This window comes from Lissotriton vulgaris, chromosome 3_1 (assembly GCF_964263255.1).
Source record: "Lissotriton vulgaris chromosome 3_1, aLisVul1.2, whole genome shotgun sequence".
Lineage (NCBI taxonomy): Eukaryota > Metazoa > Chordata > Amphibia > Caudata > Salamandridae > Lissotriton > Lissotriton vulgaris.
This window is the reverse complement of record NC_141689.1, coordinates 303,038,714-303,054,548: the sequence shown is the minus strand read 5'-3', so window position 1 is coordinate 303,054,548 and position 15,835 is coordinate 303,038,714. Positions and strand designations below refer to the sequence as shown.

Genomic DNA, 15,835 nt, shown 5'->3' with positions numbered 1-15,835 from the left:
CACACTAAGTGTGCACTGGCCAGGGCCAGACTGGGAACCAAAACCGGTTTTCAGACTATTTTGTTACAGGGCCAATTTTGCAGCTATGCTGCAAAAAAGGCCTGTAACAAAAACGGACCCCAGGGGCCCCAAACCGGCCCCCCACCCGTGCGGCGCACCGGGGGATTGCCCGGTGCCCACTACAGCCAGTCCGGCCCTGGCACGTCATGCAAGCAATGCGAGAAAGTAAAACAGCCATAATTGGGGTTAATTCAGGGCCACTCAAATTATGCAATTCTGTAGCCACTGTTTTTGCATAATTATGAATCTAATGTATTTGCCACACAATCCATCATCTGCGGCAAAATCTGTATATTTTAACAAAAAAATATGTTTCTAGCTGAAATGTATCAAAAGTTACAAAAACACAACTACATAGTAAAAGGCCCTTTGCAAACGTTGACTTGACCCCTTTCTGTGACTTATTGCTATATTTGTGTTAAACCAGTGTGACTGAGGTGAACTCTATGCCCAGTGTTAATAAATATAACAAGCATTTGCAATGCAAAAGGTCTCACATTATTAAAGTTTGAGCTGTTGGCATTGCTAAATAATGGAACACCAATAGCTCAAACTTTAATAACGCGAGACCTATTGCATTGCAAATGCTTGTTAACTTTGCCTCAAAGATCTTTGCAAGCTCTTTACATTTAAATTAAGGGTCGGGCATGGGGGAACAGTGTGAAGGAGCTAGATTGTTGCTACTTTAAATTTTAAAATAATTCTTGGCAGAGTTAGTTTTCTGGTTTATGAATGTAACTATGTGGAAAGAGTGTTTCTGAGCATAGCTTCTGCAGCAAGTGCTTTTACGGGTTATGGTGCCATTTCCATTTCATGGATCTTAGGGATTTGAATTGAAGAAACAGTTCTGCGAAGATCCATTATCAGATTTAATTGTTATTTTATTGTTAAAAAGAGCAAGACTGGGGGGCGTGGCTAAGGAAGCCATCATGGCGGACGCAGCTTAACAGAGCTCCGTCCCGCCGTTATCTTATCCGCCAAAATTATCCTTCCTCCCCCGCACCCGACAGTATCCCGGTGTGGTGCACCGGAAGGTGATCGGCGGACATGGCGAGACTTTGAGCCGCATCGGAGCATAGGAAGACGCTGCACTACGCTCGGAACCTGAGCGGCCTACATTAGAGAGCGGCGCCGGGGACCTCGAGTTTGGAGACGCCCGGGGAGGAGGACGGCCTACGGCGGCTGCACCGGCGCTGGTCCGGCGGCGCTGACGGATCACTTGTGCGTGCGGCAGCAGATCCAAAACGGGAGCAGTGCTGCCGAACACCGGAGTATTGGCTGTGTGTTGGCTGGAGGTAAAGGCGGCGACCTGGAGGGACACCCGGAGCCGGGGGGGCACCTAACGTGCCGAAAGCAGATACGGAGGTACACAGTGACGACCGGGTGCAGTGACCGGGGCAGACGAGCAGCCACGGACATCTCGGCGGCCGAGACAGACCGCGGACGGCAAGCCTTCGCACATCAAGTAAGCCTCTTCTGGTAGCGAGGGACAGTAGCGGGCGCCCTGGGTCGGGCCCCTGAAACGGCCATCTTGCAGATGAAACAGCGAGGGGGCAGCGGGAGGAACAGAAGCCCGGAGATAGACAACAAACCTGTGGCGGCCTAAACCTGCATGCCCACGCAGCCACAGATGCAAATTTCCGGACCCTAATTGCCAGAGACTAAGGGACCCCTTGGTGGACAGACGCACATTGTAGTGAATTGTAGTGTGTCCGCAGGGAAGACGCCAAGGGCAGACACTGTAGCCGTGGTTGGCGAACATGGCCCGGACTCCCTGCTGCCTACTATCTAAGCTGTGGAACGGGGGTGTGGGGCTAGTGGGGCCCAGAGGACGACTCCTTGCAGAGGAAGGGCCCCCCCCATTGGCGAGAGGCGAGAGACACGAGAGCCACAGAAAGTGACCTGACGACTGCCCTATCAATCATTGACCATGACCAGAGGCCTGAGTGGCGGTGGCACCTCGAAACAGGGGACTATTGATAAATTCACGGGCCCAAGTGGAAACTCTGGAGCTTCTGGAGGCCACCAAGCCCACGGGCCAGACAATGCAGCTCTCCTGGCGGCAATCACCCAATCCCGGGATACGTTAGATGCAAAAATTGGGGCCGTTGGGGCTGATGTTACCTTGCTGCGGCAGGCCTTGCGGAATGCGGTGGCCCGCATTACAGAAGCAGAAGTCCGGATTACAGGAGTGGAGGACGATCTGGCAACCTTGAAGAAAAGAGTGACCAACATGGAAGGCATACAAAAGGGCCTGGCGCTCCGGGCTGAGGATGCCAAAGGACGGGCTCGGCGCAACAACTTACGATTCGTCGGCTTTCCAGAAGACTGCGAAAAGGGCAACATGGAAGCCTTTCTCACCGAGTGGCTGGAGGGCTGGCTCCCGCCGGAGTCCCTCTCCTGCTGCTTTATCATCGAACGGGCCCACAGAGCGCTAACTCAGAAGCCGCCGGTTGGCGAACGACCGCGGCCGGTAATAGCCAAGCTGCTCAACTATCATGACCGGGACACAATCCTGAAGCAAGCCCGGTTGAAAGAGCCCCTCCTGTGGAATAATCAGCGGATCATGATATTCCCGGACTACACAAGACTAGTGCAGCAACAACGGCAGTCCTTCACGGCAGCTAAAGCCCGCCTGCGAGGCCTCAAGATCCAATATGCTCTACTTTATCCAGCTCGTCTACGGGTGGTCTATCAGCCCCGCACCCTATTCTTTAACTCCCCTGAAGAGGTGTTCACATGGACAGATGAGACCACATACGCCGCCGGCTCGAGACTCAGATTCAGATTCATCCTCCTCAGCAGTGCTGCCGCGGACGCTCCAACGCTCGCGCAGCAGAAGTAACTGGAGATCTCGCTCATCGAAACGCTCCCCAGCAAAAAAGGGGAACACGGAGGAGACTAATCCCCCAGACTCTCCGAAAGTGGATCCGTGAGGGGCGAAAGGACACAGTTTACCTGTTTGATTTGTATACCACAGTACAGGCTGAGTAGCAGATATTGCAGGCCTGGTCGAAGATGATTTACGCTTATAGTAACACTAACACTGGCAGACAAATGTAGACTTACAGACACGGGATTCGGGTTGGGTGGGGAGGGACGGACTAAAAGGCGGTAACCCCTCAATTTAGAGGAGTTTGTTAGGTGGGGGGTGAGTTGGGACTGAGTGGGTAGTTCATGGGGATCCATTGGGATAGTGGGTCTCTGACCTCCCGTTGGGGGCCGGAGATGACCTATACCGCGACAGGTACTTCAATGTTACTGAGGTATGGGGTGGGGTGTGGCGGAGAAGTTGTTGGATTGACTTGGGACGGGTGGGGGTTGGGGGTTTGTTGGGTGTGAGTTGAAGGGGGGGAAGGGAGGAGGGATGCGTTAATTTGCACAGTGATCTTTCGAGTCCTATTGAAGCAAGATGTGTGTGTGTGGACTCAGACGCTCGGGCTATCCATACTTCTGCCCATGGATGGCGGTTGATACTCACGAATCGGGCCTACAGAGGGCATTGATGCGTGTTGTGAGCTGGAATGTACAGGGGATGCTGGACAGGATAAAGAGAGGGGCAGTCCTAAGACAGGGGAAGAGAGACAGGGCTGATGTGTTACTGTTGCAGGAGACTCACCTCATGGGTACCCAGACCCTTAGCTTACAGCGTTACGGTTTTCAGCAGGTATATCATGCTGGGTTTGCAAGGGGTTCTCGTGGGGTAGCAATCTTGGTACACCGCAGGCTGTCCTATGTTCATGAGACTTAGTGGGTTGATGCGCAAGGCAGGTATGTGTTTGCCCAGGGCAAAATAGGCACTGAACCGGTAGTCTTCGGGAGTGTATATGCCCCGCTTCCACTACAAGGAGCTCTTATAGAAAAGCTGTTCGGTGTATGGGCTGAGATACCAGATGTTATGGCAGTGGTGGGCGGCGACTGGAATGATGTGATGAATGCACGGATGGATCGACACAGGCTGGGGGGAGAGATGCCTTCGGACACACCTACTAAACTGAATGGCATGGTGAGAGTGTGGGATGGGTGGATGCATCGCGACACCAACACACCCAAAGTCGTGAATACACATACGTCTCAGCGGTGCATAAGTCCTTCTCCAGGATTGATTACCTGTTTGTCCCTCACGCCTGGGTTGGGAGGGTGGATTCCACGTCCATACTGCCACGCAGTCTGTCAGATCACTCCCTGATAGCGATTGACTTACTTCTAGTTAGAAGACGACAGCCGTTCAGATGGTGTCTTTCCAGTTGATATTTGCAACAAGAAAGCTACCAGACACATATGAGGGAGGCTATTGCTCACTACTGGAGCGACAATGATAAACCGGACACGGATGACATGACCCTCTGGGAGGCTCTGAAGCCCACGCTTCGAGGGGTAGACATTGCTTGGTGTGCAGCTGCCCGTAAGGCACGTAGGGAGGATATAGTGAAAGCTGCAGACCGGGTCAGCGTCCAGGAAGAAAGATGCCACACTGGTGGGAGTGAGGAAGATGTGGGTCAACTACTATTGTCGCAGCAGTCGTATGCCTCCTTGCTGTTAGATGAGGCTAGGCAGCTGTGGCTGGCGACTCAGAGTAGGATCTACCAGTGGGGTGATAAATCCAGCTCAATGCTATATAGGCTCTGCCAGAGCACTTTCCATGCGCAGTCCCTACCGTGTCTTCGTGATGACGCGGGGACGCCCATGACGGCCCCAGCGACCTGGCAGCCAGCTTTGCACAGTATTATGCAGCCCGATATGACCCCCAGGAGCTCCTCCCGGCAGAAGATGTCGACAAGTTCCTTGCTGACCTCCCGCCACGATCAATCTTAGATGAAGGGCGTGCTCGACTTGAACTCCCTTTGTCAGCGGAAGAGCTGGGTACAGCCCTCGGAGAATTAAACGTGGGCAAGGCCCCTGGACCCAATGGTTTCCCTTGTGAATTTTTTAAGAAATTCCACCTCCAACTAGGAACATACTACGGTAGGGCACTGGAGGCAGCCAAGGAGTGTGGCCTACTCCCGAGGGACTGGAGACACGCTGAAATTGTGGTCTTCTGCAAACCAGGGAGGCCCCCTGAACTACCCGAGTCCTATAGACCAATATCGTTATTGAATACCGAAGCGAAAATATTGGCGAAAGCGCTGGCCAATCGCCTCCTCCCATACATTACCCATCTTGTCCACCCGGACCAATCCGGGTTTATGCCCCATAGAGCGGGGATCCCTGCGGCACTTCTGCTGGCTGACATAGATAGGGCCTTCGACTCAGTAAGTTGGGTCTACCTCCGCGCACTTCTATACCGCCTGAATCTCGGGCCCCACTTTCTATCATACCTGCAGTTATTATACACAGACCTGACAGCGTCGGTGAGAGTGGCTGGGGCAGTGTCCGATTCCTTCTCCATAGGTCAGGGCACCAAGCAAGGATGCCCACTATCGCCAATTTTTTTTTTCCCTGGCTATGGAACCATTGGCGGCGTGGGTACGAATGGACGCTCAGATGCGAGGCGTTGAGTGGAAGGCGGGACCCTTTGATAGAATCGCACTCTATGCGGATGACGTCCTATTCTTCCTCACAGATCTGAATAAATCTGGGCCGCGGGTCCTCGACATAATGCGGATATTCGGGGAAGTGTCGGGCCTCAGTTTAAACTTACGTAAGTCTGTGCTGTGGGTGCTGGGAGAGCGCTGTGGCCTAGGGTCCTGGGCGGCGGCATTGCAGGAAGCGACGGGAGGCCTTAAATATCTGGGTGTATTCCTGACAGACTTGCGTGGAGTCTCCTGGACGCGCAATGTTGTGCCCGTATGGGAGCGTGTCCGATCAGACATGACTACATGGTCCCGCATGCCCCTGAATGTATACGGCCGCTCAGCCATATTTAAGATGGTAGCCCTCCCGCGTCTATTATACCAACTACAAAATCACCCATATCCTATTTCACCGCAGTGGTTCAAGCAAGTAAATTCGACACTCAGTCAGTTTCTTTGGGCCGGGGGAGTGGCGAGAGTAGCACTCCGCACATGTTTCCTCTCCACGTATTGTGGCGGCCTAGCGACGTCGGACATTCTGTCCTATTATCAAGCTTCCCATCTATTGATACTGAATGAGTGGTGGTATGGGGACCGGGGCGATCCGACCTATGCCCTGGAGAGGTACCTGATGGACCCTGACACGCTACATACTATACTTTACTCGGCTAGTAAGAGAAAGAGGCTCCCAGTGGTCACTCAAATAGTGTTTCATATATGGAGCGGAGCACTCGCACTCCACCGCATGGGGTGGTGGAACAGGCTAACGAGGGAAACCCCTTTGTGGCAAAATGGGCTACTGCCGGCGTTGACGTCCCTACCGGGGTTCCGAGGCTGGGACGCAATTGGCATATCAGCCTTAGGCCACGTTGTCAGGGGCACGACCCTCATGTCGTTCCAGGAGCTACGTGAGGAGTACGATATGCCCCAGACCCAGTTCTTTAGATATTTGCAGTTCCGACATGCTATTGCACCCACCCTGAAAGGACTGGACTCATTGCCCGAGTTTAGCCCACTGGAGGCTAAGGTATTTATGGGGGAATTGGAAAGTAAAAAGATATCTACTATCTACCAAACGCTAGTTACACATTGTTCATCTTCCCTAGACGGTCTGTGGACTAAATGGGAGAGTGATGTGGGTGCATTTGAGGAGGAAGACTGGAGAGACGCGCTTGAGGCCCCGAGAGGAGCGGCCATTGCGGTACGCCTACGATTCATTCAGTTCAAATATCTACATAGAGCCTATTATACAAGGGAACGATTGTGGAGGGCAGGCCTGATTGCGTCCCCTGATTGTTTGAGATGTGGCAGAGAGGTGGGCACTTTTATACAAACAGTATGGTCGTGTGACGGGCTACGGAGGTTTTGGTCGGGGGTGTGGGACTGCCTGTCTGAGGTGTTGGGCTGGGAGCTCCCCCGCTCGCCACAGTTGGGTCTTCTCCATGTTCTGGAACAAGTGGGGGGAAATATCTATAAACGACATCTGCTGCTGTTGGGCCTCACTGTGGCCAAGAGACATGTAGCCCGAGCCTGGAAGTGTGGAAAAGGGGACTGGACTTCTACATGGGACTGGAGCGCCCGATCTTTGAAGCCAGGGGCTTCCCTCAGAAGCATTATAAGATTTGGAAGAGATGGGCAGATTATAGAGGACTGTAACTGGAACCGCCAGCACATGATGAACCTGAAGAAAGTCATTTGGACACTGATCCCGGATGATGAGGAATACACACTGAATGTTTCTTGATATGTTTTTTGTTTATAGACTACTTAGATCCTATGCACGGGGCGGGAGGGGGGTTCCGGGTAGGGGGAGTAGGAGGGAGAGGGGAAGGGGGGCGTAGAAAAATTATTTTATCTTAAACTGTTGTTTGAATTGCCTAAATGTGATTATTACTCTAATGCTCACAGCTCCTCCGGTTCCCGGGGCGCTGTGCCTGTCATGCAATTTTTCAACAACACAATAAAATCTTGTTCTGAAAAAAAAAAAGAGCAAGACTGATTAACGTTTTAGGTTCAGAGGCCACGCCCCTTTTTACACCTCTCTGCAACGCAGCTCTTTGGCGCTTTCTGGGGGTACCTGGTGGGCTAGTAGGCCCCCAGGGACCCTCAGGACTCGAGGGGAATTAATCCCCCAATTTACAACGCGCCAGGGGGGCACATTTGCACAGTGGTGCACGGAGGGGGCGGGCCTGACATACCAAGTGTGCAAATGCACCCCCTGGCACATTGTAAATTGGGGGATTTAGTCCCCTCAATTCTGAGGGTCCCTGGGGGCCAACTAGCCCACCAGGTACCTCTAGTATGCGCCAAAGTGCTGCGTTGCTGGGTGTGTAAAAAGGGGCGTGGCCTCTGAACAACTCTCTGCAACGCAGCTCCCTGGCGCATAGTGGTGGTACAGGGTGGGTTAGTTGGCCCCCAGCAACCCTCCGGATTCAAGGGGATTTAATCTACTAACTTAAAATGCGCCACAGGGCGCATTTGCACACTTGTCACTACAGGCCCCGCCCTCTCCCTGCACCACTGTGCAAACGCGCCCCGTTTTAAGTTGGGGGGGTTAAGTTCCCTTGAATCCTGAGGGTCCCTGGGGGCCAACTAGCCCACCAAGTTCCTCTAGTAAGCGACAGGGAGCTGCTTTGCAGAGAGATAGTCCAAGGCCATGTCCCTTTTTTACCCCACTCTGCAACGCAGCTCTGTGGTGCTTACTTGAGGTAGCTGGTGGGCTAGTTGGCCCCCAAGGACCCTCATGACTCAAGGGGACTTAATCCCCCAATTTACAACGCACCAGGGGGTGCGTTTGCACAGTGGTGCAGGGAGGGGGTGGCCTGATGTGACAAGTGTGCAAATGCGCCCTGTAGCGCGTTTTAAGTTGGGGAATTAAGTCCCCTTGAATCCTGAGGGTCCCTGGGGCCAACTAGCCCACCAGTAAGCGCAACAGAGTTGTATTGCAGAGAGGTGTAAAAAGGGGCATTGCCTCGGACCACCTCTCTGCAGCGCTGCACTGTGGCGCTTACTGGAGGTACATGGTGGGCTAGTTGGCCCCCAGGGACCCTCAGGATTCAAGGGGAATTAATCCCCCAAATTAAAACCCTCCAGATGGGCGCGTTTGCACAGTGGTAAAGGGAGGGGGCGGAACCTGATGTGACATGTGTGTACTTATGCACTCCACCAAAACCCAAGCACTTATAAATTCACCATGCACTCTCCTTGCAGCACTCTAATCATCCACTCACTATCCATACACTCATGCAATGACCCATGCACCAACTCATGCACTGCTACAATACCCTGAGCAGTACCCATGCAGTCCAGCCATTGCCCTGTCACTACTTATGCACTCGGCCAATCACCCAGCGAGAACCATGTACTTATCCAATGACTCCGCCAAAACTCAGGCCCTTATAAATGTACCATGCACTCTCCTTGCAGTACTCTAATCTTCCAGTCATTACCCATGTACTCATGGAGTGACCCAGGCAATAACACATGCACTGCTACAATCCCCTGTGCACTACCCATGCAGACCTCGAACCACCTACACAGTACTGATTCACTCCTCCAATTACCCAGGTTATACCCTTGCACTCCTGTTGGAAATGGCCCTTTTTGCAGGGTTATCCCCAAACGTTTTGCTTTTTCCTCCTATTTTTCCCTGACCTGTGTGTGTTGGTTTTAGGACTTTGGGCACTTTACCACTGCTATTCAGTGCTAAAGTGGATATGCTCTCTGTGCAAATTGTGTTATGAATTGGTGTTTCCATGATAGTATATTTGATTTACCTGTTAGCCCCTAGTAAAGTGCACTGCATGTGCCAGGGCCGTTGAATCGAATGCTACTCGGGGGGCCTGCAGAACTGGTTGTGCCGCCCCCGTGAGTAGCCCTGAAAACGGTAACTCAGACCAGCAATTGCAGAGTCTGCGCGCAGTTTGTAACTGCCATGTCGACTTGGCCAGTGCACACACAGGCCAGTCCTTGACCTTCCCTTTCTTACATGTTAGACACCCCTCAGGTAGGCCCAAGGTACCTCTGTGGGCAGGGTGCAGTGTTTGTGAAAGGTAGTACATGCCCTGGTGTGTGTGGTATGTCCTAATAGTGAATTACAGCCAATTTCGTTTTTCACTATTGCAAGGTGACCAGTTCTCTATAGGATAGAATGGGAGGTTTGATTATAACATCTTATGAACATAACTGGCCCCAGGAATTTGGTAAGAAAACAGAATTTAGTATGCCTGAACTCAGGATCTAAAGATGCATCTTTTAGTGAGGGTGATTTTTACATTCTGTGTTTGAAAATACTGCTTTTAGAAAGTGGGTATTTTCTTGCTCAGTCATCCCGTGTGCCTCTGCTTGAATGTGAATCGCCCGTCTGGGTTTTGGATGACAGAATGCTGGGGGGCCAGAGGGGCTCCAGATGGTCTAGGTAGGTCAGGCAAGTGCTAAATAGACCTGGGTTGCGATGGGGGAAGGTGGAGGAGATTTCCTTGCACCTCAAAGGGCCTGCTCTGCCACTGACAAATGCAGTCTCCACCTCCTACCAGGAATTCTCACCAGAGAAGGAAGAATTGGTTCTGGCCAGGCACAGGCCCTCTCTGCCTAAGAGATCAAAGGATTTGTGGACATAAATACTGGGTCCCTGACCCCTGAACTTTAGAACTCATTTGGATCAAGAAGACTGCCAAAAAGGAGAGCCGGAGAAGTTGCAAAAAGGATTGACTGCTTTGCTGGGTTCTTTGCTGGGCTGACCTGCAAGGACTGCTTTTGTCTTGGGCAGTGAAAGGCCTGGACTGAACTTTTCGGCAACCTAATTTGTGAGTTTCTCCAAGGGCTTGAGGTAGAGCTTGCCCCCTGTTCACGAAGTCTCAGGAAAAGCAAAGACTTAAAGTTCTTCGACCCACTGCACTGGGGACTGTGTCGTTTTGTGCTGCAACCCGAAGAACACCAACTCGACGACGTCTACGATGCCGCTGCCGACTCCGTGACCTGAAGGCACCGCCGCAACGCTGCACCGTAACCCTGGTCTCAACGACGACTCCTGTTGACGCTGCCACCGAGCCGCTGCTTGCACCGCGACCTGTGGGCACCACACTCCGCACCGCCTCACTTTACACCGAAGCTTTGGCCCCCAGATAGAGCACCGCCGCAACGCGACCCTGGTCTCATCAGCGATGCCTGTTGACGAGGCTTCACGCCAAAGCTTTGGCACCGCAGAGAGCACTGCCGCAACAGAGCACCACAAAACCCTGGTCTCACCAACCACGCCTGTTGATGGCGCCACCGAGCCGCTGCTTGCACCGCGACTTGTGGGCACCACACTCCGCACCGCCTCACTTCACGCTGAAGCTTTGGCCCCACAGAGAGCACTGCCACAACGCGACCCTGGTCTCATCGGCGACGCCTGTTGACGAGGCCGCCACCGAGCCACTGCTCGCACAGCGACCTGTGGGCACCGCACGCCGCACCGCCTTGCTTCACGAGGATGCCTTGGTTGGCCTGACGCCTCTGAAATAGACGTTGCTGCTTGCACCATGGTTTGAGGGCACCATTCGTAAGTTACACGACGCACCGCCCTCATCTCACACTGCAGCCTTGGCCTTCAGACGCCGGCACCATCGACTCCAGTTCGTCAGCCGATGACAGCGCTTCAGCAACGATGACGACGCTGCTTGCACTGCGACCTGCTAGCACCGTGACTAGCACAGCCTTCATCTCGCACCGCGACCTTGGTCTCATCGATAATGTCATCTGATGCCGCCACCGTGCCGCTGCTCGCACCGCGACCTGGGGCCACCGCACGCCGCACCGCAGCACCCGACACCTGCCTTCGCCAGCGCTACTGATTCCACGAGAGAGGAGTTCGGCCTGCAAATGCGAGCGACTTCAAGGGCTTCAACGACCTGCATTTCTCACAGGTACTGTTTTGCGGGTCTCCCTGACACCGTAGGTGGACCGCGACCAGCCATAACTGTTGGATTTTGTTGTTCACTACGCCGTGGTAGCCCTGACAAAGCTATCCACACAACAAACTCTTTTTAATCAGCGTATTTTTGGAACTGTGAACTTTTAAGTATAGAAGTGTGGATTTTTATCGTTTTTGGTCTTGTCTTAATTCTATAAAATATTAGATATTTTTCTAAACTGGTGTGGTGTCCTTTTGTAATGCGTACACTGTATTACTGTTGGTTATGTGCAAATGCTTTACACACTACCACTAAGATAAGCCTGGCTGCTTGGGACAAGCTACCAAGGGGGTGAGCAGGGGTTATTTTAGACGTGTAACTCCCTTATCCTGACTAGAGTGGGGCTTTTTGCCTGGCTTTGGCGCAAGTCTCAGCTAGCCAGAAATCCCATTTCTAACAACTCCAGAAATCCCTCTGTCACTACCCATGCACTCCTCCAATCACCCATCCAGCATCATGTACTTATCCAGTCACTCCACCCAAACCCAACAAGTTATAAAATCACCATAATCATCCAGCCACTACCCATGTACTCATGCAATGACCCAGGCACTAACTCATGGCAAATACAGAGGAGGTCATGCTCATTACAGGAGTACCCCAACACATAGTGTTCCCTAGTGTATGTAGGTATTTTCACTGTATTCTAAGTGTCTTTTAGCATAGCACTGGCTCCGGTCCTGGTTAGTCAGTGTCAGTTACCACCAGTACCCGCCACTAAAAAGTTGGGGCACAGGAGGACTTTCTGCTCCTCTGTTGGTTCTTTCTGCACATCTCTTGATTCTTCCTGCACTTTTCTTTGTCTTTCTGGACTTCTGTTGCATCTTTCTGCAATTGTCTTGCTTCTTGCTGCGCTTTTCTTCCTCTTTCTTCACATGTCCTAACTTTGTAGGCATAGTTAGAAATTAGCATTTAAAAAAACATTGAAAGTCACTGAAAAAACCATAGGCTTCAGGGACGTTATAGTTAGTTGGACATTTCACTCGTACAAAACCATATATATGAAGGTAAATTCGCCAAACAACTTGAGGCAGCCGCCCCAGCCCAGTCCCAAACGATGAAAGAGCAGACCCGTAATTTTGTGCTTAATCAAGGTGCTTTATTTCCTCCAAGAAAAAAAAAAATATATATATATATATATATATTTAAAATAATATAGTTACCTCCTCTATCAAGTGACCTGTGAGCTGCTAGATTGTTTCGCTGTATCCTTCCGCCCTCAATGCAGTATTTGCATGAGATGCATGAGGGACTACTTTATATCTCTTACTTACCGCTCATGTAAATTGATACTTGTATAGCGCACTACTCACCCGCAAGGGTCTCAAGGCGCTTGTACGAATACCGCTGAGGAACCCATCCTGGCTTTCCCTGTGAGGCGTCCACTCCTGGGCACCCCCCAAGGTGGAGGCCAGGCATCCTTAGCGTTGTGGGGGCCGTTGTGGAGATTAAGCAAGTTATTGCCCAGAGTTGCAGAGTGGGACTCCATGATTGGAATAGGCACCGAGGCGAGAATTATCAGGTCCGTGGAATTTTTGAGCCCAAGACCCGCCGAGGTGGGCAATTGAACCCTGGTCCCGGGCTAGACCTCTGCATCTGCCGCTGCCTGCCGCTGCTCCCTCACGTGTCTCGCTCTAATATGCTAAATCTCCGTCATTATACCTGACCTATTGGTTTTGTCAATACTTGTTTAATCTGTGAGGCAGGCGCTAGCCCTGGTCTGTCAACAGCAGGAGAATTTGGAGATTCTTTGACATTCTACCCTGCAAGTTAAGAAAAATCACATACAGAGCAAAACACCTGAGTTTTTACAAGCTCTTATAAAGAAGCACGTCCTGTGTGCACGTCCTGTGTGCATCCTATGCAGCTACCTATATAGAGCAATAAAACAAATATATTTTGGGTACATTAAGCAAGCATGTTACCCAGACATGCCAACCTTCCCGATTTAGGCGTGAGACTACCGATTTCAAGGTTAGTCTCCCGCCTCCCGATTCCTGCAAGCAAAAGCCCGATTCCTCAGAGGTTTTAGCTGACAGGGTTTGGTATTGTGTAAGGTGCTAATTCTTCCAGCAATATTCAGAGTGGCGATGCAGGGGGTCTAGAAGGGGTGAAAAACCAACAAAGCGTCATTAACAAGGCAATGGTCTTTTAAAGACGTGTGAAGTACTAGGGCGGCTGTGTGTGCGCGGGGAAGCTGTTACAGCCCGGGCTGCCACACAGGAGGGGGAGGAGGAGTGAATGCACTGCCAGCAACCTGACAGGCCAGTGCACAACACTTGCATCACCCTCTCTCTCCTGCCTTTGCGCTCCGTGCATCTGAAAGTTTTAAAAAAACACGTGCATTTACGTTTCAAATGTCCGATCCTGCAGCAGCCACTTCCAAAGCCCATACATGCAGTTAACCCGATTCAATGCCCCATTCTCCCGTGTTTTTTTTTAATTCTCCCACTTTGCTCTTCTGAAATGTTGGCATGTATGTGTTACCTACAACAATGTCACACAACTCGCGGATTTGACAACACACTACGAATTTAACAAACTTGTAAATTAGCAAAAAATTAAACGAGTTAACAAAACGGGGTTCGTACAAAGGAGAAAATCCTACAATGCCAACTATGCCTACGAAGTTTATGTCTACTTACATCGCGAGCTACACCGAACGTCCGTGAAATCAGAGTAATGTCGGGTCTCTCTGTAATTTATCTTGTAACGGATTTGTCAGAGTACTTCCAGGTTATATAAAAGCCAATCCAATGGCTGTACATATCTATGGGGTGACCGACAATAAGAGGAGTCGAAATGTGTAAAATGACATTGAATTGGACTATCGGCGGCACTTTATCCAATCCTAACGCGTAGTACAACATTCGGAAGTGCTCATTGGCTGTGGAGTCTGCAGTTGCATCTGCTGAATAACTTAAATAAAGTCAAACCCCGACCTCTTCCATTTGACGCCGGGCGCTTGCAATTTAGGACAGGAGGTGCTGAGATGTTAAATGGGGGTCTTACTTCGGGGCTCACCCTGCTGCTGCTATCCACGATTTTGGACGAGAGGAAAAAGGCGTTGCAGATGAGCGCGGAATTTTAGGGCACTGCCTATTTCGGGACATACCCTGTTCTCCGGATCCCCTATTGGACGGTAGATAGATTAACTACCACCTCCATTAAAATCCCTCCCAGGTCCAGACTATGCGGAATTAGGTCATCTCAAATAGTCCAGTTTTTTTTGGTCTGCTTTATAGAACATGTAGTCCTAATGTTTGTATTACACCATGTTGTTTGAGCTTTACAGATGCCATTCAATACAAGACGCAAAACTCGTGTCTCTTGCCAGGTCCCCCTGCAACAGTTCTCCTGTGCAGCTTGCCCTTAGCATAGCTGGCAAGGCTTTGGATTGCTATGTGTGGCATTTTCATAATTATTGTGTAATTATGAGTGACATTCAACGTAATGAGTGACACTCGCCAGAAAAAAATAACCAAATGAAGACGAGGGAAACCTATAAATCAGAAATTATACCCATTTGAACAATAAAAAACTATACGATCCTCTTAAAAACCGCTGCAAAGCTCCAGAAATGGAAGGGCACTAACTGACTTGACACACAGAGGTCTGTCCAGGGTCTCCACGTGGATGTGACTGCCCCAAAACCAAGTAGCCTGTCACAACTAATAATGATCATACTTTATTAGCAGGTCAGATTCAGGATGTGAGAGAGCCCCATAGAACGGGAATCTCTGATGCCCCATCTTGCTGATAAATTATGATAATTACTAATCTCAACAAGACGTCAGAGCGCGGCTATTGCACCGGGCAAGCCTTAGGAGATAGAGGCTGCCTATTCATAGAATAGTAAATTATGCATTTTTTACAGACTGACTCCTGACCTTGGATTTTTCACTGTCCTTATGACTAGTGAGTAGCATTGGTGGCAGCACCAGACTACTCTAAAAACGGTTACAGTGCCACAATTTGGATTTGTGCGGGATTAGGGGCCTACAAGCTGTCCACGTTAAAGTTCTGGTTACAGGGAGGCATAAGGTTTATAAGAGGGGATGGTAACATGTAGGGAGGATAAGAGGCACAAGTGGTTAAACAGGTATGCCGTACGGGGTACACAGGATGGGGTTCTTGCCAAGGAGCATCCAGCTGTTGTCCAATAGCCAGTCTATTATCCAGCAGAACTGTTCCAGCTGTCAGGCAGGAAGGTCTTGTAGCAGCTGGGGTGCGGGTCTTGGAACCGCCCATGACAGGAGCTGCCATCCTCTATGCTCTGAGCGAAGCGCCTCCTACTCCCATTTGTTT

The 15,835-nt window shown here is 51.0% G+C and overlaps 1 protein-coding gene across 2 annotated transcripts in view; it reads right to left on the bottom strand.

Moving 5' to 3' along the window:
• The window catches only part of LOC147726365 (activated RNA polymerase II transcriptional coactivator p15-like), a 134,012-nt gene extending 119,433 nt beyond the window's left edge, over positions 1-14,579 (bottom strand). The window contains exon 1 of one of the 2 annotated variants that reach the window (XM_086960501.1): positions 14,540-14,579. The gene's annotated coding sequence lies outside the window, so the exon portion shown is untranslated. Of the gene's footprint in view, positions 1-14,172; positions 14,360-14,539 lie in introns of those variants that run through there. The other variant, XM_086960500.1, reaches the window with a different exon arrangement.
• Positions 14,580-15,835: the final 1,256 nt, after the last annotated feature.